Genomic DNA, 24,157 nt, shown 5'->3' with positions numbered 1-24,157 from the left:
ATTTTACCCTACTATTCACAATGATCTTTTGAAGTAGAGGAAGGAAGATTTACTGGTGATTTTTGTCTTGTGTGAGTTTATACAGATTTTCTGATTTATCAACAATGTACATGTGGTGTGCATCTTACTTGGAAAATAAACAAAATAAAAGTGTTATTTTCTCCCCCAAAGAAAGAATGCAGTGAATACTTTGGAAAACTTCTATAAAGTTGCTGCTGCAAACAGTGCGAACCTCTATATCTATGGCTAGCATTGTTCTCCCATGGTTCTTTGTGCATATATATATATATATATATACACATACATATATATATATATATGTATGTATGTATGTATATTTTAATGTTTCAGGGAACATAATACAGCCAGATTTGGGCTCTAAGCAATCACATGACTGTGGAACAAATAAATAGATGGGTAGATCATCAGAATTTCCATGATTTTCATCTCTCCATGGCCTAAAGAAAGGAAAAGGGGCCTGTCAGTTTGACTCACTGTTTCCTTCTCCTGCTTTGCCTGGAGCCCGTTATCCAAACAGATATGCCACCAAACTCCTGGCTTCCTTCCTTCAAAGCCCCATCTATTCAGTCCTCACTGGGAGATCCCCACTTGGACAATGTTTTGTTTCTTCATTGATTCGTTGATGCTTGGAGAAGGTCGTCTTTGTGGAAGAATGTACACACCAACCATGAAGACCCTGGGCTCTGAAATTCCACCAGTTGCATTCAAATCCCACTCTAGCCTTGATGATCTTGGGAAAGTCACTTCACCTGTCTGAGCCTCAGCATCCTCCTCAGAGAAAAAGGGAAAATTTTGGAGTTCCCATTGTGGCACAGCAGAAATGAATCCGACTAGGAACCAAGAGGTTGTGGGTTCGATCCCTGGCCTCGCTCAGTGGGTTAAGGATCTGGTGTTGTTGTGAGCTGTGGTGTAGTTAGCAGACTCAGCTTGGATCTGGCGTTGCTGTGGCTGTGGTGTAGGCCAGTAGCTATAGCTCCGATTCGACCCCTAGCCTGGGAACCTCCATATGTCGCTGGTTCTGCCATAAAAAGCAAAGAAAAAAAAAGGAATAATTTTTATAACCAGCTCCTCAGGGAGAATGAGGCAAATAATGCTTACAAAGTCCTTGGAAATGCGTCCTCTATTTCTTCCTCTCATGAAGGTGACCAAAAGGCCAAGGTGGTACTTGGGGACACAAGTTGCACTTGGACCCTCAGGTCCAAGTGCAACTCACAGCTTTCTAATAGGACTTGTCTATCCCATGTCTCCACAGAATTGTGAGAACACGGCCCCGTGCTGGCACAAAAGGCCTCAGAGTAACACCTGGCTGACAGCTGGACCACCAACTCACCAATTTTCTAAATTTGCCAAAAATGTCTTGAAAACTACTAGATTTCTTGAACAGTTTCAATGCATATGAATATGCTTCTCCCTCCTAATAAATTAGTCTTGAATATATTCAGTATATTCTTCTCAGCAGCATTTTAAGCTCAATTTGTCTGAAGCTTAATATCATGGGAGCTGTTTAGCTTTCTTATGACTCTCTTCTAGTGAAGAATATATTCTTGAATATCTTAAACAGAGCCTTGAATACAATTAAAACATCCTGAATAAATTTTGGAGTAGGAGTATCCAAGAAGTATACATTCAATGAATATTGTCACTGACCATTAAAATAGCGCATGTGTAAGAATGTTAAGTCCTAGCCTATCTTTGAGGGAAATGTATTTCTTTATTTTTATTTTTTTATTTTATTTATTTTTTGTCTTTTGTCCTTTTAGGGCCACACCCGTGGCATATGGAGGTTCCCAGGCTGGGGGTCTAATCAGAGCTGTTGCTTCTGGCCTAGGCTGCAGCCAGATCCAAGCCATGTCTGTGACCTACACCACAGCTCATGGCAATGCCAGATCCTTAACCCACTGAGCGAGGCCAGGGACTGAACCCACAACCTCATGGTTCCTAGTCGGATTCCTTTCCACTGAGCCATGACGGGAACTCCTTTTTTTTTTGTTTTGTTTTTGCTTTTTAGGACCACACCCACAGATATGGAAATTTCCAGGCTAGGGGTCCAATCAAGGCTATGGCTGCCGGCCTACACCACAGCCATAGCAACGCCAGATCCAAGCCTCATCTGTGACCTATACCATAGCTCATAGCAATGCCGGATCCTTAACCAGCAAGGCCAGGGATCAAACCCACATCCTCATGGATACTAGTCAGATTAGTTTCTAATGCACCACAATGGAACATATCCCAAGAGAAACGTATTTCTATTCATTAACTATATTTGATAAGAATTTTCTTTAAATGAGTTTTTAGAAAATTGGCAAAGTTGACTCATGTGAGCAATTGGTCATCAGTAACTTGATTTTCCAAAAAAATATGTATCATGGAATTGATTGATAGTGGATTTGCCCAAAGTCCCTCAAAGACCACTGGGGAAAACACCCAGAGTCCCACCTGTGAGGTTCAAGGGAAATACACCAAAATTTGCCTCCAACTTTGGATAAAGCCCTGAGCTTCCAGCTCTGCCCTTGACCCTCTGGGGCACCCTCATCCTCTAGGCTCTAGGAGCAGCCCACATTTTGAGAAGAGTCTGTCCTCTTCATTCTTTTCAACTCAGAAGCATTTATTTATGTCCATCAATGTGAATAATGGACTAAGAGCCAAAATCTCAAATAGCTCTGGTTTGAATCCCACTTATGCCCCTGGCCAGCTGTGTGGCCTTGGGCAACTGACAACCTCTCTGAGCTTTAGTTTCCTCTTGTGTAAACAAGGGTCAAAGTAAATCCAACTCTAGATGATTCCATGAGATAATCCCATCATGCGCTGAGCTTAGTGCCTGGCCCATGGTAAAAGCTTATTAGGGACAGCTTTTATTGTCATTATTATTTCCTTTTCTTTTTTTTTGCCTTTTTTTTTTTTTTTTTTTGCTTTTTAGAGCTGCACCCGAGGCATATGAAAGTTCCCAGGCTAGGGGTCCAATCGGAGCTGCAACCATGGCCTACACTACAGCCACAGCAAGGCAGGATCTGAGCCACATCTCCGACCTACACCACAGCTCATGGCAATGCCAGATCCTTTACCCACTGAATGAGGCTAGTGATCGAACCCGAGTCCTCATGGATTCTAGTTGGATTCATTTCCACTGTGCCACAACAGGCATTCCTATCATTATTATTTCTCTGAGAAATTCACTTCTGGTTTTGGACAAGTCTCTTCATGTTTCTAGCCTGAGTTTCCTCATCTGTAAAATATAAACTGGTAGAGGGGGACTAGATCTAAGGTTCTCAAGGCAAGGTCGATTGTGGTCAATAAGCCCCCACAACACTTTCCAGGGGTCCACAAGATCAAAACTATTTTTTATAATGGTATTCAGATATTATTTGCTTTTTTCACTTTCATGCTTTCATGAATGTAGAGAGGAATTGTCCAGAGTCTGTCTGAACCTATGATGTCACACGACTGAGAAGCAGCCATGAGAATCTAGCCATCTTCAATTATTAAATATTATTAAAGAGCACGGCAAAAATGTAAAGTAATGCCCCTCTTCTCACTTATTTTTTTGGATAATATAGTTATTATCATGATACTAACATATCATAAAATATGTTATGATCTTAACATTTCATAGACGTATTATTATTTTCAATGGATTTATAAACATATATTTTTAAATGTCAGTTTTAATTTCTAATATGATAAATCACAGTAGGTATAATCACATCAACCATTCTTTGGCTGTTCTCACTGGAGAGTGGAAAGTGGTCCAAAGCAATATTTGAGAACTGTTGGATTAGTGTATTTCAGAAGGTCCAAGAACCTGGGGGTGTTATGTGCCAGGCACTTAAAATATATTGCCCCTTCATCTCATTTATTCTACAACAGATATTAAATGAGTGCTTGCTATATGCCAGGCACTTTGCTAGCCCCTGGGGCTAATGAGGAACAAGACATAGTTCCTGGTAGGGAACAGACCATTGGGAGAGTTTTGGGGGCAAAACACAAGACACATCTTATGACGGTCTTTAAGAGGCAAGAGGAGGAAGACATGTGTGAGCTAGGGACAGGGGAGCAGGAAAAGGAATACACCCCAGGGGAAACCAGGGTTAGCAAAGCAAGAAAGTTAGGATGCTCAGCTTGGTTTGCCAGAGCATGCTTGGCGCTAAGAGGGAGAAACAGAGAATCAAGGTGAGGGTGTTGAGGGGTGCACAGGGGTCCTAATAAGATCAAGGTCCTCTGCCAGATCAGTGCCTCAGAGAGAGGCAACCAGAACAGCTGTGGGGTCACCTAGAAGGCATCTCATACTCTCTCTCCAGATCTTCCAATGTGCTCTTCCTTCCAGCTGGAACCCTGACGCCCTCACCTTTGTCTTCATCTGTCCTACTCTTCCTCACCCACCAGCACTCTGCTCCCTTCTGGCATCTTGTCTAATGTCCATGGTCCCCAAGGAAGTGGGAAACATAAAGCATTTGTCATTGGATCATGCACACCTGCTTTTCTTCCCAACTAGATGGTGAGCTTCTAAGGATTTGAATGGTGTTTTATCTCCCAAAATATCTCCAGGGCATAGCTCAGAGCCTTCAGTACAATAAGCATTGTCATCATCAACATCATCACCACCACCATCATCTTCTAATTGTCATCATACCTATAATTTGGTTTTTCTGGTTTGGGGGATTTTTTTGTTTTGTTTTACTTTGTTTTTTGCATGGTCCTTTTACAGGTCTTAACTCTTTTTCTCCTTACCACAGACCTAGGAGGTATTGGTTGGTACCCTGTGAAATTGCCGTTTTTTCTAGGTCTAACACAATCAAATATTAGCAATTTCATATAGTTCAAAGAAATATTTTTAGTATGCCCCTTTGACAGATAAGAAAAGTGAGGCACCAAAAGACAATTATTTATTGAGTCAGAAATAAACAAATTCATGAAGAAGCCTTAGAAAAGAGAGACTTATCTATGTTAAGCCCCTACTGTGTGCCAGGCATTATTTTGTTTATGTTAAGTGACCTCACCCAAAGAGATTTTTAAGCAGGATAATGATTTGGTCAAGCTGGGTGCAGATGCATCCCCTGGATTAAATTCCTACAATATCCTAGCAAGGCAAATGGCAGCTGTCACTGCTATTGGACAGATGAGGAGACTGGGGCTTAGAGATGTGAAGGGAGTTGCCCAAGGTCACACAGCCAGGCAGTAGAAGGAGGATTTGTACCCAAGTCCATCAGTCTAACAATACCTAAGGGAGGCTTTTATTTTAATTTCAAATTCACTATTTAAAATTTTTAATTATTTTATTTATTTTTAAAATTTTATTGGCGTATAGTTGACTTACAAGGTTGTGTTAGTTTTAGGTGTACAGCAAAGTGATTCAGTTATACATGTACATGTGTCCATTCTGATTCTTTTCTCATACAGGTTTTTTAATAGAATATTGAGTAGATTTTCCTGTGTTATATAGTAGGTCCTTGTTAGGTATCTATTTTACATGTAAGTAGTGTGTATATGTTAATCCCAAACTCCTATGAGTTTGTTTCTGTTTTGTAAGTAAGTCTTTTTGTATCATTTTTACTAGATTTTTTACATGTTCATGATATCATATGATATTTGTATTTCTCTGTCCAACTTCACTTAGTCCAATAATTTCTATGTCCATTCATATTGCTGCAAATGGCATTATTTCATTCTCTTTTACGGCTAATATTCCATTGTGTGCCCATTCCTCTGTCGATGGACATTTAGGTTGCTTCCCTCTCTTGGCTATTGTGGGTAGTGCTGCAATAGACATTGGGGTACACATATCTTTTTGAATTACAGTTTTCTCCAGGTATAAGCCCAGGAGTAGGATTGCTGGGTTATATGGTAATTCTACATTTAGTTTTTTAAGGAACTTCCATACTGTTTTTCATAGTGGTTATACCAATTTACATTCTCACCAGCAGTGTAGGAAGGTCCCATTTTCTCCACACCCTCTCTAGCATTTGTTGTGTGTAGATGTTTTGATGATGGCTGTTCTCAGTGGTGTAAGGTGGTACCTCAGTGTAGTTTTGATTGGCACTTCTCTAATTATTAATGATGTTGAGTATCTTTTCATGTGCTTTTTGGCCATCTGTCTTCTTTGGAGAAATGTCTATTTAGGTCTTCTGCCTATTTTTTGACTAGGTTGCGTTTTTGTTTTGTTTCAATATAGAGCTGCATGAGATGTTTGTTTATTTTGGAGATTAATCCTTTGTTGATCACTTTGTTTGCAAATAAGGGAGGCTTATTGTTTGTGTGGCAGGTGGGAAACTCAGATCCCTTGACTGTGGAGAAAGCCTGTATGAGTAGGCTCAGGCAGCTGTAACAAAACACAAGACTGGGTGGTTTAAACAATAGGCATTGACTTCTCAAATTTTTGGAGGCTGGAAATCTAAGATCAAGGTGGCTCAGATTTGGTTTCTGGTGAGAGCTCTTCCTGGCTTGCAGAGGGCTACCTTTGGCAGCATCCTCACCTGGCCTGTGCTTGGTGGGGTGTGGGGTGGGAAGGAATGAACCTGTAAGGACACTGATCCTCTCAGATTAGGGTCCCAGCCTATGACCTCACTTAACTTTCATTAACTTCCTTTGAAGGCCCATCTCCAAATGCAGCCACTCCAGGGGTTAGTGCTGCTTCAACAGATGAATTTGGGGGACAAACCTTCAGTCCTTATCAGAGCCATTTCCAGTTTTCACCACCTCCCTGCTCTGAACTCTACAATCCACATTCCTACTGAGAAAGAAACTGCTGGCGGTGGAAATAAAATCTTCCCTTCCTCACTCCAAGAGGAGATAGAGAGTAAAAACAAAAGGAAAAAAAAAAAAAGTCACCTCAGCAGCAAATATTTAGAAACTTGGCTGAGCCCTCCCTGACTTGCTACATGAACAGAACACAGACATAAGAGGCTTCCAATCCTGCCCTCTTTTATCGAACTAAAGATATTTGCCACCGAGATGCTTTTATTAACGGTGTGATTAGAATTTTTTTTCCCAGCAGACAAAGCCATTGCTGGAGCAGAAGCCTGTGGGCATCTAAAGAAACACCACAGAGGAAGCCCAAGCTGGCAGCTTTTCCTCATTTTTTTCACAGGAGTTCCATCAATTCCCTTCTTTTTTTTTTTTTTTGTTTTTTGTTTTTTGTTTTGGACTTAAGTGATTGCTTTATTTGTGAAAGTCTAGCTGGCTCTTTTTGGTTGGCTTTTCTTAAGCTTCACTTTCTCAGATTTCAGTGCATTGACACTGGCTCTGGTTTTGGTTTGCTTACAAAGTCTACTAAGGCATTAGCCCTACCACAGTCTAAAGGACACTTGGTTAAAATACTTAATTTTTTAAAAAATTTTTAATTGTACAGTTGCATTATTTAATTATAATTATCATAAATTCTTTGATGGAGAGGAAATCAGAATCAGTTCTAAGAAGACTTCAGCATTCCAAGAATGATGTCGAATGACCCCCTTCATGGTAGATTATGCACTTATTTACTATGAGACATATTTCTTCTTCAGAGATTCCTTGTTTGTGTATCAATTGTAGATTTTTGGTTTGCAGTCATTCTGAAGTTTTGATATAAGAGTCTATGTATATATGAGATTGTTTTAAGTTGTTGGTCTCTTAATTGCAAGTTCATCTCCAGTGTCCTGCATTTGTACCCACCTCTTCTCATGATTTCTGATGTTGGTAGTATAATTGTCCATGGATGATTTGCATCTTTACTGTATATATACCTTTACTGGTGAGCCTTGTCATTTGTGGAATTTTTGTTTCCTGTTGATGTCTTTTCTTTTCTGCCTAGAGAAGTTCCTTTAGTATTTGTCATAAGGCTGGTTTAGTGATGCTGAATTCTCTCAACTTTTGCTTATCTGTAAAGGTTTTGATTTCTCCTTCAAATCTGAATGAGAACCTTGCTGGGTAAAGTAATCTTGGTTGGAGGTTTTTTCCTTTCATCACATTAAGTATATCATGCCACTCCCTTCTGGACTGCAGAGTTTCTGCTGAAAAATCTGCTGATAACTTTATTGGGGTTCCCTTGTATGTTATTTGTTTCTTTTCCCTAGCTGCTTTCAAGATTTTCTCCTTGTCTTTAATTTTGGTGAGTTTGATTAATATGTGTCTCTGTGCATTCCTCCTTGAGTTTATTTTATATGGTACTCGTGCTTGCTGGATTTGAGTGAGTGATTCCTTTCCCATGTTAGGGAAGTTTTCGGCTATTATCTCTTGGAATATTTTTTTCTGTCCCCTTCTCTCTCTCTGCTCCTTCTGGCACCCCTATAATACAGATGTTGGTGCATTTAATGTTGTCCCAGATTTTTCTGAGACATTTGTTTTCAATCTTTTTTCTCTTTTCTGTTCTGCATCCGTAATTTCCACTAATCTGTCCTCTTGCTTATTTGTTCTTCTGCCTCCTGTATTCTGCTGTTAGCTGCTTCTAGTGAGTTTTTTATTTCAGTTATTATATTTTGCATCTCTTCTTGTTTAAGTTTTATATCTTGTATCTCTTTGGTCATTGTTTCCTGTAAGTTATCCATCTTTGCCTCCAGTTTATTTCCAATGTCTTGCATCATCTTCAGCATCAACAATCTAAAGTCTTTTTCCTGGAGGCTAAGAATCTCCTCATCGCTTAGCTGATTTTCTGGGGTTTTTCCTTTTTCCCTCATCTGAGTTATAGCTCTCTGTCTTTTCATTTTTATAGGTTTTTGATGTGGTGACCTTTTTACTGATAATAGGGTTGTAGCTTCTCTTACTTCTGTTGTCTTCCCCCCTTGTGGTTGAAGTCAGTATGGGGGCTTGCTGTAGGCTTCCTGATGGGAGGGGCTGATGCCTGCCCACTGGTAGGTGGAGCTGATTCTAATCCCTCTGGTGGGTGGGGCTTAGTCTCTGGATGGGATTAGAGGCAGCTGTGTGCCTGAGGGGTCTTTAGGTAGCCTGTTTACTGAGGGGCAGGGCTGTGATCCCACCTGGGTTGTTGTTTGCCCTGGGGCTTCTCAGCAGCTGACTGATGGGTGGGGCCAGATTTTCCCAAAATGGCCACCTCCAGAGAAAGGCAGCTGCTGAATATTCCTGAGAGCTTTGCCTGCAATGTCCTTCCCTCACAAGCCACATTCACCCCTGTTTTCCCAGGATGTCCTCCAAGAACTGCAGTTAGGTTTGACCCAGATTCCAATGGAGACCTCACTCTGCCCTGGGACCCAGTGCACGTGAAAGTCCATGTGCGCCTTTTAAGAATGGGGTCTCTGTTTCCCCCAGTCCTGTGGAGCTCCTGCGCACAAGCCCCACTGGCCTTCAATGCCAGATTCTCCAGGGGCTCTTTCTCCTAGTGCCGGATCCCAGCACATGAGGGTTTGATGTGGGGCTCAGAACTCTCACTCCTGTAGGTGAGTTTCTCTCTGTGAACCAGTTAGTTTTCAGTCTGTGGAGCTTCCCGTCCCAGAGGTATGGGGTTGTTTATATCACGAAATGGTCCCTCCTACCTCTTGATGTGGCCTCCTCTTTTTCTTCTGGAGTAGGGTATCTTTTTTAAGGTTTCCAGTGCATTTGGGTGGGGATTGCTCAGCTTTTAATTGTGAATTTTGTTGTTTTTAGGAGAGAAGTTGAGCTCCAGTCCTATTCCGCCATCTTAATCCTCTCCTCCATCAATTCCCTTCTTTACCTCCTTAATCTTATTACTTTTTTAACTGCATACAAATATTTTATGAAAGAAGAATCAGAAAACTCAGAAGAAAATAAAAATCATCTATATGTCCTCTGTTCAGAAAAGAGGATAACTGCTATTGCAATTCACTTGTTTCTTTCCCTTCGACATTCATATGTTAGACATTTGCTATTTTAAAATTATTGTTATTATACATTATAACTTATGAAAAGTCCTCAGCCCCCACCCTGCCTCACAACTTGTAAGTTCTCCACTTTTTTTTTTTTTTTCATTTTACAGCCGCACCCACTGCATGTGGAAGTTCCTAGCCTAGTGGTCAAATTGGAGCTGCAGCTGCCAGCCTACGCCACAGCCACAGCAATACCAGATCTGAGCCAAGTCTATGACCTTCATCACACCTCACAGCCATGCCAGATCCCTAACCCACTGAGCATGGCTAGGGATTGAATCTGCAACCTCACAGAGACAACATCAGATCCTTAACCTGCTGAGCCATAAGAGGAACTCTGTAAGCCCTCCATTTTAAAGGAGCTATTATGAATATTCAATATCTATTAGGGACCAGTGAATGTTTCCCCTTCCCCACTGGTTTGCGCATTAGGTGACTGAGGCCCAGAGAAGGAAACATCCTGCCCAAGGTCACACAGTGAGCTGCTGATCTTTTTTTTTTTTTTTTTTTTTTCAAGTTTTGTATCTTTTTTTTTTTTTCTAATTTTTTTTTTTCCCACTGTACAGCAAGGGGGTCAGGTTATCCTTAGATGTATACATTGCAGTTACAGTTTTTTCCCCCACCCTTTCTTCTGTTGCGACATGAGTATCTAGACATAGTTCTTAATGCTATTCAGCAGGATCTCCTTGTAAATCTATTCTGGGTTGTGTCTGATAAGCCCAAGCTCCCGATCCCTCCCACTCCCTCCCCCTCCCATCAGGCAACCACAAGTCTCATCTCCAAGTCCATGATTTTCTTTTCTGAGGAGATGTTCATTTGTGCTGGATATTAGATTCCAGTTATAAGTGATATCATATGGTATTTGTCTTTGTCTTTCTGGCTCATTTCACTCAGGATGAGATTCTCTAGTTCCATCCATGTTGCTGCAAATGGCATGATGTCATCCTTTTTTATGGCTGAGTAGTATTCCATTGTGTATATATACCACATCTTCCAAATCCAATCCTCTGTCGATGGACATTTGGATTGTTTCCATGTCCTGGCTATTGTGAATAGTGCTGCAATGAACATGCGGGTGCATGTGTCTCTTTTAAGTAGAGCTTTGTCCGGATAGATGCCCAAGAGTGGGATTGCGGGGTCATATGGAAGTTCTATGTATAGATTTCTAAGGTATCTCCAAACTGTTCTCCATAGTGGCTGTACCAGTTTACATTCCCACCAGCAGTGCAGGAGGGTTCCCTTTTCTCCACAGCCCCTCCAGCACTTGTTATTTGTGGATTTATTAATGATGGCCATTCTGACTGGTGTGAGGTGGTATCTCATGGTAGTTTTGATTTGCATTTCTCTTATAATCAGCGATGTTGTGAGATTCTGATCTTGGCCTGAAGTTTGGTTTTTGAAGCTCCAATCCTGTGTCCTTTTTCCTGGGCCCCAGTGGCTCCTTTTGCAGGATTCAAAGTGCTCAGACCCTGACCTTTTCTCACTTCCTCAGTTCTGTTTCATCTCTAGGGGCCCTAATGAAATACAGGGCAGGTGCAGGCAGCGGTTCAAACAATAGCTCTTTAAATGGTACATTATTTAGGACTCAAGTCAGTTCAGCATGAAATTTAATCACTCCATCAATATTGTGACACAGCTTGTCAGAAAATTGGGGACTGGCTGGGAAGCACCTGGTTGCCAAGGATGCTTCTATTTGTTTGATTTCTCCTTTGGATCTTAAAGAATTGGTCCTGAATTAAGGGGGTGGTGAGGGGTGAGTAGGGAAGTTTCCGTTCCCTGGGTGGAGCATCTGGCTCCAACTCACAGCAAAACTTGCCCCTGACTTCCTTTGCCTTCGTCTCTCATGGCTCCCTAACAGGAAGGCAAGCCTAGCTCTCCCCAGTCTCTGATGACACCTTGTGGGTATGGTCCCACCCCTGCACTTTTGGTCCCTAAGTTACCCCCACCTGCAGAATCATCTCCTGATCTTTCTAGCTAGTTTTTCTGCTTCCACCGCAACTCCCTCCTCCCCTGATCCATAAAATGACTCCCCTGCCTGCCGCTACCATGCTTACTAACTAAATCCCTCTTCAAGCGTAGAGGCCTTGTGTCCTGAGCTTCCTCGGAGAGCCACCGCATCGCTTTCCAAGACAGCTGCTATAGACACTGCGCAGTCTAAGAAGATAGAGACCCAGCCTCCTTGCCCAAACTAGAATAACTCTGAAGGCCTATCCCTGTCTGACAGAGCTCCCTGGGGAGGTCAACTGATTGGAAGCATCACATCCCCTCTTCCCCCTCTGCCCAGACCTGCTTCCTTCCCTTCCCGGAGGGTGGATCCTAACAACACTCCCTCCGAAATTTCCTGCACATTGTTCTGTCTCAGAGACTGCTCCTCCGTGGGAACCTGGTAGCCAGAGTGATCCTTTTAAACAGATCCCATTGTGTTGCTTCCCTGTTTAAAATGCTCCTGTGACTTCCTGATGCACTTAGAACAAAATTCAAGCTTCGCACAAGGCTTGTAGGGCTCCAGATCAGTGCTGTCTGGTGAAACTGTAATGCAAGCTGTTCATGTATATGATGCATGAAAGAATTTAAAAAATCAAGTGTTATTAGCTTCAATGATATACTTTATTTAATCAATATCAAGAAAATTACCATTTCAACATATAATTAATATAAATGAATATTTTACAGTCTGTTTTTTTAATGCTAGGTCTTTGAAATCTGATGTGTATCTTGCCGTTATAGTCCCACACCTCAACTGGGACTTGCCGCATTTCAAGGACTCAGTAGCCAGCACACAGTTAATGGTTAGGGAAGTGGACGGGGAGGTTCTGAATGATTGGTACTTCCCCCCTCCCTCCCACCCTCATCTCCAGGTGCTACCTATGCTCCAGCCTCCCTGCTTTTCTTTCCATTCCTTGAAAACACTGACCCCATTCATGCCTCAGGGACTTTGCACATGCTATTTCTTCTGCCTAAAATACTGTTCTACTGTTCTTAGCACTTTTGCACTGCTGGCTCCTCCTTCTCACTCAGGTTTTAACTCAGATGTCATCTTCTCAGAAAGACCTTTCCTGATGATTTTTTTTCTTTGTCTTCTTTTTTTTCTTTTTAGGGCCACACCCACAGTATATGGAGGTTCCCAGGCTAAGGTTCGAATAGGAGTTACAGCTGCTGGTCTACACCATAGCCACACCAACGCAGGATCCGAGCTTTATCTGTGACCTATATATACCACAGCTCATGGCAACTCCAGATCCTTAACCTAGTGAGCAAGGCCAGGAATTGAACCTGCAACCTCCTGGTTACTAATCAGATTCATATCCACTGTGCCACAACAGGTACTCCCTGTGATGATTTTAACGAGAGAAGGTTCACTCCTCCACCATTGCTCATCAACAGCTCATCTCAGGTTATCTTCCATAACACTTATCACCTTCTGAAATGATCATATTTAATATCTATTTATGCAGTCTGTTGTCTATCTCCACCAAAAAGTAAGCTCCAGGAGGCTAGAGATTTAGGGCAGTTTTATTCATTGTGGCCTCCCTCCCTGGGCCCAGGGCAGTCTATCATTAGTAGGAAGAAAGTTAACAGTGTTTGCATTTATGGCTGTATGTCACACACAGATGAACACCCACACATATGAAATCTCTGTCCCTGGAGCTTACATTCTAATGGGGGAAAAGGACAATAAAGTAGACCATATACTTACACAAGTGCTGACACACACACATTATTCATATACATCAGGGGGTAGAATTGCCATTTTAAATGGGGTGGGGTCAGGGAAAGTGGCAGGATGAGCCACATGTATGTCTTGGGAAAGAGTGTTTCAGGCAGAGGTTTTGGCAAGTGCAAAGGCCCTGAGGTCAAAGCGTGTTTGAAGAAGACAGAGGCTAATGTAGCTGGCAGTAGTGAGCAAGGGGGCTGTGATGATAGGAGGTGAGGCCAGAAGTGGGTGGGGGTTGGAAATCATGCAGGGCTTGGTAAGCAATTTCAAAGACTTTGGCTTTTACTCAGAGCTGATGAGAGGCCACTGGAGCATTTTGAGCAGAGAAAAACCTGTTTTTGCAGCATTTCTGGACGTTGCTTTCAGGATAGACTGCAAGTCAACAATTAAAAAAAATTATGAGAATACAAGTTCAAAGCTGAGTTGCATAGCAGATAAAAAATAATAATAATTGTTAAGAAATCTATGAAGGAAAAAAAAGAGTAGAATGAAGGGATCAAGAGTGCCATTAGAAGACTACTACAGTAATCCAATAAGAAACTATGGTGGCTCAGCCCAGGCCCAAGACTGCAATAAATACAGCCAGTTTTCTAACCATTTCCATTTTCCCTTTCTTCCATAGAAGTAGCTGAGCCCAAGACTGCTGAGCTGGGAACTACATTTCCCAGCTCCCCCTGGGGCAAGCTGGAATTAACCAATGGAATGTGAGTCATGTGTTTACCAGTGCCATATTTGTTTAAAAGAAAATCAGGTATGGTGTTCCTTTTCTCCCTTCCCTTTTATACAAAGGCATAAAAATGTGCTAACCATGCAGACAAGGGCAATGCTGGGGAAAGAACCTGAATCTCTGAGTGAGGATATAGAGCAAAATTGACATAATACATATCACTTACCTTAGGACTCTTTCACAAATAAGAAACAAACTTCTGTCTTCTTTAATCTACTGCATTTGGGGGTTCTTTGTTACAGAAGCTTAACCTTTACCTCAACTAATACACACAGTTTTATGGAAGACTTAGGGATGTCAGGAGTGAATTACAGCACAGTGGATTATAGAAGAAAAACCTAAAATATAATACTCACCATCTTCATCCTTAAAGCTCCTTAACTCAGACCCTTCAGGGAACTTTTCAAAGACTGGCTTTTCCCTTGCCTGTTACCTTTTCTGTTTATGCATTCTCACTCCCCAATCTACATACTGTACCAACTGCAAATTTTGATTTTATTGTTTAAAGCAAATGAATATTTTCTCAGTCTTCATCACAGACAAGCCCCAGGACTTTCCTTGGCATTATTCAAAATTCTTGATGGTGTATTGGCACCAAAGAAAGATGTGTCTAGCTCAGGTCTCCATCTTCATACTGAGAATTAGCAGGTGGATCGAAATCATGGTTTTCCTTCCCTTTGTCTCACAGTAAATTTGTTGGTGGTTTTCCCTTCCCTAAAAAATACTCTCAATAAGCAGATAGCAGGGGGCATGGTGATACAAGAGAAAATGAATTTTCCTCTACCTAAGAAAACCTTAGCATTTGCTCTTGGGGTTTTAGATTCTCTCTTCCCTTTACCTGGACACAATATTTTTACAACACCCCCCCCCCAATCTGCGTGGCTCTTTTGCACAGATAGACACTCAGGCACACACAGATGTGCAGACAGCTGAGTGGTACAGGTGGTCCCTGGGTGTCTGTTCTGTTTGGCTTCCTGACCGTTGCTCCCAACCACACTTCCCTGGCCTCCAGCTCCTCGTCTTTCCTGCTCACTGATTCACTGGGTGCCTCACCAGAATTCACAGTGGGGACATTATGGTGCCTCATTTTCTCCTTGCTTTTCTGGCCTGTTTTGCTCATTAATAACACTGTGAAGTGAGTTACAAAGTGCATCAGAAAAAAGGCCTCCTCTTTAAGTCCCTGGAAGCCAAGCCCAAGCTTGACACAGTCAGGCTTTGCTGTCCTATCAGAAAGGACCATCTTTTTCCCTGAATGTGTGTGCATATGTTATTGGTCCGGGCTTATATCTCCAGCCCACCTCATGCCATTCTTCTTCCATCCTGTGTTCTAAACAAATGCTCTTTTTTATTCCTAATTCTCTCCAATCGCTCAGTTCCTCTATTCTCTTTGCATCTTTCTTTCATTGTCTTTTACTCTTTCTTCCTTTATCTCTTAATCTGTTTCTCTTTCCTTCCCTCCTCCATCTTCTTCCCCTCCCCTTTCCTCTTCCTCTTCACCTTTCCCTTTTCCTTCTCCTTTCCTTCTCCCTCCTCCCCTTTCCCCTCCCCTTCTCCCTTACCCCTTTCTCCTCCTCCTCCTTCTTCTCTCTCCCCTCTCTCCTCTCTCTCCCTCCCTCTCCCCTCCATACACCAATTTCTTCCACTACACCCATCTCACCAGGCTAACTCTTCCTTCCCCCTTTATTCCTCATCCATCACTTTTGACCTGAGCCCTTAGACAGCCTTGGCCTTCCTGGAGGAGCACTCAGAGGTCACCCCCCTCCTTCCTCTTCCATAACACTCACCAGCTGTGATGCCACTCCCTGTTTCCCTTCCCATGATCACTTTACATCACATCATCTTAGTTAAATGGAAACCTTTGCCTCGAATTACCTTCCCTGTAGGGTTCTGTGTATAGATGAGCCACAAGAGAAATTGGGGTGAGCTTTGGGAGGTGGGCATGAAGCAGCGGCCAGCCAAAGGGTCAAGGTTTATGCTCAAATGGTCAAGGTCAGTTCAGGCTTGGCTGCAACTCACACCTGCTGTCCAGGATCTGGTGACTCCCCTTCCTGGGGGCCTGTGGGCAGCAGATAGGCCTGCAGCTCCTCCACTTCCTTCCAGAGCTCCTCTTTTTCCTTCTCCAACTCCCAGGCCTGATTTGGATGTGGCTTCATTTTCCTCCTGCAGAAGTTAGACTTGTGATTGCAGGAGAAATCTAGTCTGAATCTCCACCTCAGCCTGGCTTTTCGGGCTCCTGATCTAGATGTTACTGAACAAAATTGGAACCTAGGTTCTATCTTACTACAAAGCCTGGGGTTGCCTGCACACCTCACTGCCTCCTCCCTTGGCATTTGTGCTACAATTCACGCACATCTGGGTTGATTTTCCTCCACCTTCCTGCAGAGGTAGCAATGAATAGGAATTGTTTGTTTGTCTAAAAGCAGAGTGGAAGCTAACTGTTTTAGACTGTGAGGCCGGTAATGGACACTGCGCCTGTTACATTACATTTTATGGTTTTATAGCAATTACACTGCATTTTATGGTGTCATAACATATTACATTTTATGGCTTAATATCAGCTTTAATACGAGACACCGTGGCCCAGAATTTTAACAAGGGGAGGCTTCTTCTGGTGGGATGGTAACAGGCTTTCCGCATGACCACGTGCCTTCTGCAGGAGGCCAGAGAGGGTGAAGCAGGGACAGATTTCCCTCCAGCCTCAGTCACCACCCCATCGTGTGCACCCTCAGTCAAGCCCAGCTTTCTAGCTAGGAGTCCTTGTGCAGACTAGTAGAACAGATGCCATTCTGGACTTCCAGCATCGCCATCTCTCCTTCACCCCCATTTTCTTCTCCACATGACACACAGGATGATTTTTCTAAAGCACAGAGATGATTCTGCCACCTCCCTCCTTAAAACTCATCCATAACCTCCCGTTGCCTTCAGGGCCAAGTCCATATTTGGGTGCAAACTCAGCCTATGGTTCAAGGTCTCTGATGTTCTAATAATCAGCCTTGGCTCATCCAACCCCCACCTCTCATGTACCTGATTCTAAAGACATAGTGAGCTTCCTGCCATGCCCAAATGTCTTGTGCCCTTTTGCACCCCATGCCTTTGCACATGCTGTTCCTTCTGCCTGGATTCCTTTCCTAGATCTTTATTTTTCTATGAATTAATCCAACCAATATTTATTGGAGCACCTACAATGCTGGGCATTGTTCTGATTGCTAGGGATGCAGCAGTGAAAGAAGTACTTAAATCTCTACTCTCACAGAGCTCACTTGCTAGTGGAAGAAATGATATTGTATCAGTCCTTCAAAACTCAATTCATGTCACCTCCTACAGGAAGCCTACCCTGATGGGCCCAGGTAATGAGGTATGCATTTCATGGCCATGTCATAACAATCGTCATCAGAATTGTAGTCATCTGTTCCCTTCTCTGCCTTCCCCAAAGTCAGGCACAATGCTTTATCCATCTTTACTTTGATACTGCCATCACCGAGCAAAGACCCTGGCCCTTGAAAGTGCCCAGAAAGTTGACCAAATAAGTGAATGAATAAATCCAGAGAGAATGAACGATTAGTGTGAATTAGGGGTGCCCATGAGTTTCAACCCCCACCATGAAATGCCTTCAGCACATTCCTGCCACCACTTGTGTTAAGTGATGCCCTGTCCCAGCATCTCTATTGAAGGCAAATGGCCCTGAGAGTCAGATGTTTGCCTGAATTATTCCATCAGAATTTTTGGGAGCAGGCTGGAGAGTATGAGACTTAAGTGAGCTGCTCCCTGTACTGGAAGAGAAGAGAAAAGGAAAGAAGCTTTGCCCAGGCATCCTGCCTGTCTGTGCTCAGGAACCTGGTTGCACATGTTGACAAATACATTGAGTAAAAAGCCTTGGAAATCTTAGCATAGATAGAGAATGGTTATGGGGAATGAAAACTGCTGTGAAATAGGCATCAGGTTCTAGCCTTGACTCTGCCACTGACTTATTGCACAACCTCTGGCAAGGCCCTCAGCCTCTATGGGCCTCAGTTTCATGAGGTATAAAACTAAGAGCCTGGGAAAGATATGATTAGACCCTCTCAGGCATTAGCAGAGATCCCAGCACAATTTTCACCAGTTATGGCATTGGGCAAATTATTCCACCTTACGTGTCTCTGTTTTCTCATCTATAAAATGGGGAAGGGTATAGAAATATACAGTTGTCAGAGGCTGGTGTAAGGATTTAATAAATTAAGATCGATAAAGCAAGTAACATAGAATGTGAGATATCGTAAGCACCCCCAAAATGTTAGCTGTTATTAAATGAACAGAAAGGTCAACATTGGAATCTCTGCAAACCACAGAAGGCAGAGCTGGAAATACTATAATGAAAATAATAGCAGACCCATATGAGGACTGTTCATGTACCAGGCACTGGGCCAAGTGCTTTATTAAAGCATCACGGTAATCCTGGATTTACCAATCAAGCTCACAGCAGGTGAGGAATGTTCCCAGGTTCATAAAGATGGTAAATGGCATAGCCTAGGGCTTGAACCAGTATCTAGCTGATGCCAAGGCTTTTCTTCCAGTATGGTAAGTGTTCAGCCATTCTTTCTCCAAGTATTGTTCAGTCTCACCTTTCCTCTTCTCCCTCAATTCCCTCAAGGATTCCAATTGCATGTATATTAGACCTCTTGAAGTTGTCCTACAGTTCACTGATGATCTGTTTTGGGCTTTTTTATTCTTTTTTTTTTTTCCTCTGTGTTACACATTGGATGGTTTCTACTGATAAATTTTCTAGTTCACTGATCCCTTCTTCTGTAGTATCTAACATGATGTTAATCCCATTCATACATGGTAGATGGTAATCCAAATCATACATAGTAGTTTTCATCTCCAGAAGTTCAGTTTGGGTCTTTTTCATGTCTTTATCTTAATAGTTTGTATAATACCAGTTTTAATGCCCTTGCAGCTAATTCTAACAGCTATGTCTGTTCTGGGTCACTTTCAATTGACTGATTTTTATCCTCATTATATGTTGTGTTTTTCTGCCTTTTTGCATGTTTGGTAATCTTTGGATGCCAATAAGGAATGGCCATGTGCCTTAATTCTGGCTAAAGAATCACTGGTCTAGGCCAGTCATAGAAATTCCATTTCCCAAGCAAGTAACTGGTTTAGGAGTGAGCATATGACCCAGTGCTGGCCAATGAACCATGAGGGGAAATCTGCAGGAGCTTTTAGGAAAAATTTCCTTACTCTTAGGAAAAAGGCCAGTTCCTCTGGATGTGACCATTTCCAAATAGAATACTAGGAATAGCTGCATTCTTTGCCTACTTACAGTGTGCCAGGTCCTATGCTAAATGCATTAAGTCATGTGATCATAACAGCACACTTTTGAGATATTTATTACTGTGGTGCCCATTTTACAGAGAAGGAAACTGAGGTTTAGAGAAGTGAATGCCCTTTCTCAAGGTCACATGGGTAGCAGAGGGCAAAGATGGGACGGGAAACCAAGGCTCTCTTACTGCAAAACTAGTGACCTTAAAGTCCGCCTCTATAGTGTCTCTGCGTTTTTTTAAAAAAAAATCCTAATCTAGATGAGCCCCCATCCTCTCACTGATCCAAATGCATGCAGCTCAGAACCAAATAATTAGGGCAGCCAAAGGGTGCGGCGAAGCCATCCTAATGAGCTTGCTCAGTTCCTCTTCTGAAACTGCATCCCCTGCTGGGCTGTGGGGCCTCTTCTGTCAATATTGACACCTATCTGAGACACTTAGAACTTGCCATGAGCAGAGGAGCAGCTGCCACTGAGATTTAAAGAAAGAATGGAAAAGAAAAAAAATCCAAATCTCCTTAACAATGTTAGCACTTGGCATTGCAGACCCAGCAAACCCCTGTTCATCTGAAGAAACCGGGTAAGAAAAATCTAGATCAGATGCCAGCTGACCTGCAAGGTGTGTGACTGGGCTCCTGCACCCAGGGTCTGTTCCCCTGTCCATTTGGCAGCACTGTGGAAGACTGGGGAAATCTGTTTTGGAGAGATGATGCTCCTGGGGAAGCTGAGGTTTTAAGTTCTGCTCAGGTACTGCCAAGTCTGCAGCCCCTGGAGGAGCAAAGTCATGTCTTGGGGGGTTGAGAAATCAGGGGGTTTGGAGCAACAAACCCTTCTTTTCAAGAAAGATGGTGTGGCTGTGGAGTCATACTGTCCTAGGTTTGGATTCTATAATAAGCGAGTTATCCTCTCTGGCAAATGGGACTTATTCGCTCGACAAATATCTATGCATCTGGAGACACTGACAGTCCAAGGTCATGGGAATATAAGTAAAATTCCAAGCATAGAGCCTGGCACCTAGTATGTTCCTAGGAAATGCAACAACTCCAGATGACTCAGGCAGGTGTCACCACCACATTGGTGTCTTATCCATAGGGAGAGGACATGGCTGTGTAAGAAGAGCTTTGGGGACAGTTTGTGCTCCAGCCCTGTCACCGACATTGTCATGTGACCTTCAACAGTTATTCCATGTGATGGTTATTTTTATATGTCAACCTGCTTGGGCCGCAGGGTGGCCAGACATGTCACCAAACGTTATTCCAGATGTGCCTCTGAGGGGGTTTCTGGATGAGATTAACCTCTGAATCAGACTCGGCTTCAACAGATTGCCCTCCCTGATATGGGTGGACCTCTGTGTGGTCAGGCCGTTCAAGATGGCTGTTCTCTTGCTCTCTCTCCATCCCTCTGCTCGACCAGCCCCTGCTTCACTCACATGACTATCCAATCCTCTTCATTATCGGGTTGAATCACTAATGGCCTACATACTTGCTCCCTACCCTACCCATGGGTTTCCCTGGTAACAGGTGAGCCAACTTGATGCCAGTTCCCCCTGTAAATGATAGACTCCTCCCCCCAGTGGCCAAAGGCACTTTCACATCTTGTCTGCCATCCGCCATCCACCATCTCCACAGAGGGGTATCATTCTGGCACCTTTTCCTTCAGGTATGTGAGACCCCCCCCTCCACTAAGCCACTGGTGTCTCTGTCGCTGTCTCCAGGCTCACTCTTGGTCCAGGCTGGACAACAACAAGGCTTGCAGGTCTGCAGGGTGACGCCTGACAAATGACCAGCTAGGAGGCCCAGGAAACTCTTGTGAGGGAGATGTCGGGAAATGAGAACAGGGAATGGAAATCTGGGGCACGGACGATCCCAAGGTGGCTGTCCATTCGTGTGTGGGGTCCTCTGGCAGCTGACCACCATGAGGAATGCGTTTCTCTTCCATTATATGAGGGTATCCTGTTAACCTCAGCATCTCTTTCCAGTTTAAAAACAGCAGCTGCACTCTCGTGACTCATGTGACTGCGTGGGGATGGCTGGTGAAACAGATGATATGCGAGGCTGTGGATCATCTATCAGATACTCAGGTGTTATCCGGCCAGGGAGGACCCCCCCTCAAGCCCACCAACTCTAAACAAAGACAGACGCAAGCTTTACTGATGTTAACTCAGGACGTAGCCTGAATTGGACGTGGCCAGGTACTCGAAAGAGATTGGTTCAGGCCTGTGGCAATGACAAAATGACAAGAGTACTCTTTTTTTTTTTTTTTTTTTTTTTTTTTTTTTTTTTGTCTTTTTGCTATTTCTTTGGGCCACTCCCGCGACATATGGAGGTTCCCAGGCTAGAGGTCCAATCGGAGCTGTAGCCACCAGCCTACGCCAGAGCCACAGCAACGCGGGATCCGAGCTGCGTCTGCAACCTACACCACAGCTCACGGCAACGCCGGATCATTAACCCACTGAGCAAGGGCAGGGACCGAACGTTCAACCTCATGGTTCCTAGTCGGATTCGTTAACCACTGCGCCATGACGGGAACTCCGACAAGAGTACTCTTGACTTCTGTTCCTGGCTATGAAAGAACAATGATACAGTGAAATGGGACCACAGCTCTATGCGTTACAACAGGTGGAAGGTATTACAAAAAGCCTACCCATGTCATCAAACACCACAGAAAAACCACTCTGGGGGAGGGCGTCTAGAACAGCTGTGCACAATTTACGGGACCCCCATGGACATCGATGATGACCGAGGACCGTGCAGTCCAGGAATGGCCGATTAAAAGAACATACAACAGCATTTCCACCAGACTTAGGAGCCCACTGCTGCCGGGCTAATTGAAAGGGTGAATGGACTCCTTAACAAGTGAGACGGGAAACCAGCTCTTATGACATGTGACACGTGACACGTGGACTGAGTCCAACTCAGGCCCTATGAACTATCCCCGAGCATCCTAGGAGCAATCGTCCCAGGGAGAGACCAGAGGCAACTTGTCAACAGCAACCAGTTCAGCTGTTGACCTCTGTCTGTCGGGACAATAACTCACTTTCACCGGACCTACCTTCGGGGGAACACATTATCAATGACCTGGGACTGGAAGGTAAGTCCGGTGCTTTGGGTTTGCCATCTCATGGGGAACAGGCTTAGAAGGGGACTTAGAGGTCTCACCTGTATTCAACCTGGCCAGTCTAAGACCTCTCCAGTATTTGGCCCCAAGGTGAGGGCTGCAGGTGGAGAGGCAATATGGTACTGGCAGCCAGGACAAAAATCATGGCTAGGCATGGCATGACATTATCTCAGAATGCTGTTGTTGCCTTGTGTTTTGCTTTATGGTCACCATCTCCCCTGTGTTGGACCTGTTCAGCATCTTACTTTTTGTCTCTAGTCTGTGTGGAGGGCATCTGCTTGCAGATAGGGCAACAAAGGTGGCCTCACTATGAAATGAGTCTGATTGCTGGGTCTACAGAGAGATGCCATGGTCCTTGTTGTCCTCCAGATTTTCATGCAAAATGGACCTGATAAGCACCTGGCCCCAAGTTGATCCACCACTTGGCTAATTCCTGTCTTTAGTATCTTAGGTATCTTATTCTTGATGTTCCTTAGCTGCTGCTATTTGTATTGCATTTGTGGTACATGGTGTCAGTGCACCTCTGTATACTTGACCTGAGGGCTCCTGTGGGAGAGGAGTGACCAAGACTGCAAGGGTCATGCAGGGTACCAGGGAACATAGAGGTGGAGTGAGAAGTCAGCCCATTCAGGATGGCTGTTCTCTTGCTCTCTGTACATCCCCATGCTTGGCCAGCCCTTGGTCCACTCACATGATAGGGCTTAATCAGTAACTGCCCACATGCTTGCCCCCTGCCCCAGCCACTGGTTTCCCTGATAACTGATGAACCAATGTGACATCAATTCACCCTATAAATGTCAGCCCTCTTGCCTGAGTAGTGAAGATTGCTGCCACTTTGTATCTGCCAAACACAGTGGGGTGCTACTCCGGGACCTTTTGCTTCAGACATGTAAAATCCCCTATACAATAACTGTTGATGTCTCTGTTGCTATCTCAGGGCTCTTTCTTTGGTCTTGAGACTGGGAAGCTTCAAAACTTGCAGGCTGTGGGGGTGTAGCACAACAGTCTTCTTGAGTCCATTGACCACCTGGATAGAGTAAAAGCCTTTCCTGACAAACTGTTTGAGGTGGGATACTGGCCTTTTCTTAGTCTCCAAACTTGAACTGAAATATCAGCTCTTGGGTCTCAAGTGTAATACTTTGAAGGCTGGTTACATATCATTGGCTATACTGGTTCTCAGACCTTCAGCCACAGACTGGAACTCTACATTGGCTCTCCTGGGGGTTCCAGCTTACCTACTGCAAACATGGTGATGGATTTCAGAGCATGGTAGCTGAGGCCCTTGACCTATCATGCTCCCTGCACCCAGAGACTGAGAGGTGAACTCTCGAGGTTGCCACAATATCCACTACTTTTCTTGTGATTATGACACTGAATTTTTTAAGAAATTGGTTCCTTTTCTTTTTTCCTTCCTTCTTTTTTCTTTCTTTCTTTCTTTTTTTTCTTTGATCTTTTTAGGGCCACACCTG

This window comes from Sus scrofa, chromosome 14 (assembly GCF_054392235.1).
Source record: "Sus scrofa isolate SSC_HxYL_T2T_F1_AM1 chromosome 14, Sscrofa_HxYL_maternal_Yorkshire_Landrace_v2.0, whole genome shotgun sequence".
Taxonomy (NCBI): Eukaryota; Metazoa; Chordata; class Mammalia; order Artiodactyla; family Suidae; genus Sus; species Sus scrofa.
This window is presented reverse-complemented; position numbering follows the sequence as displayed.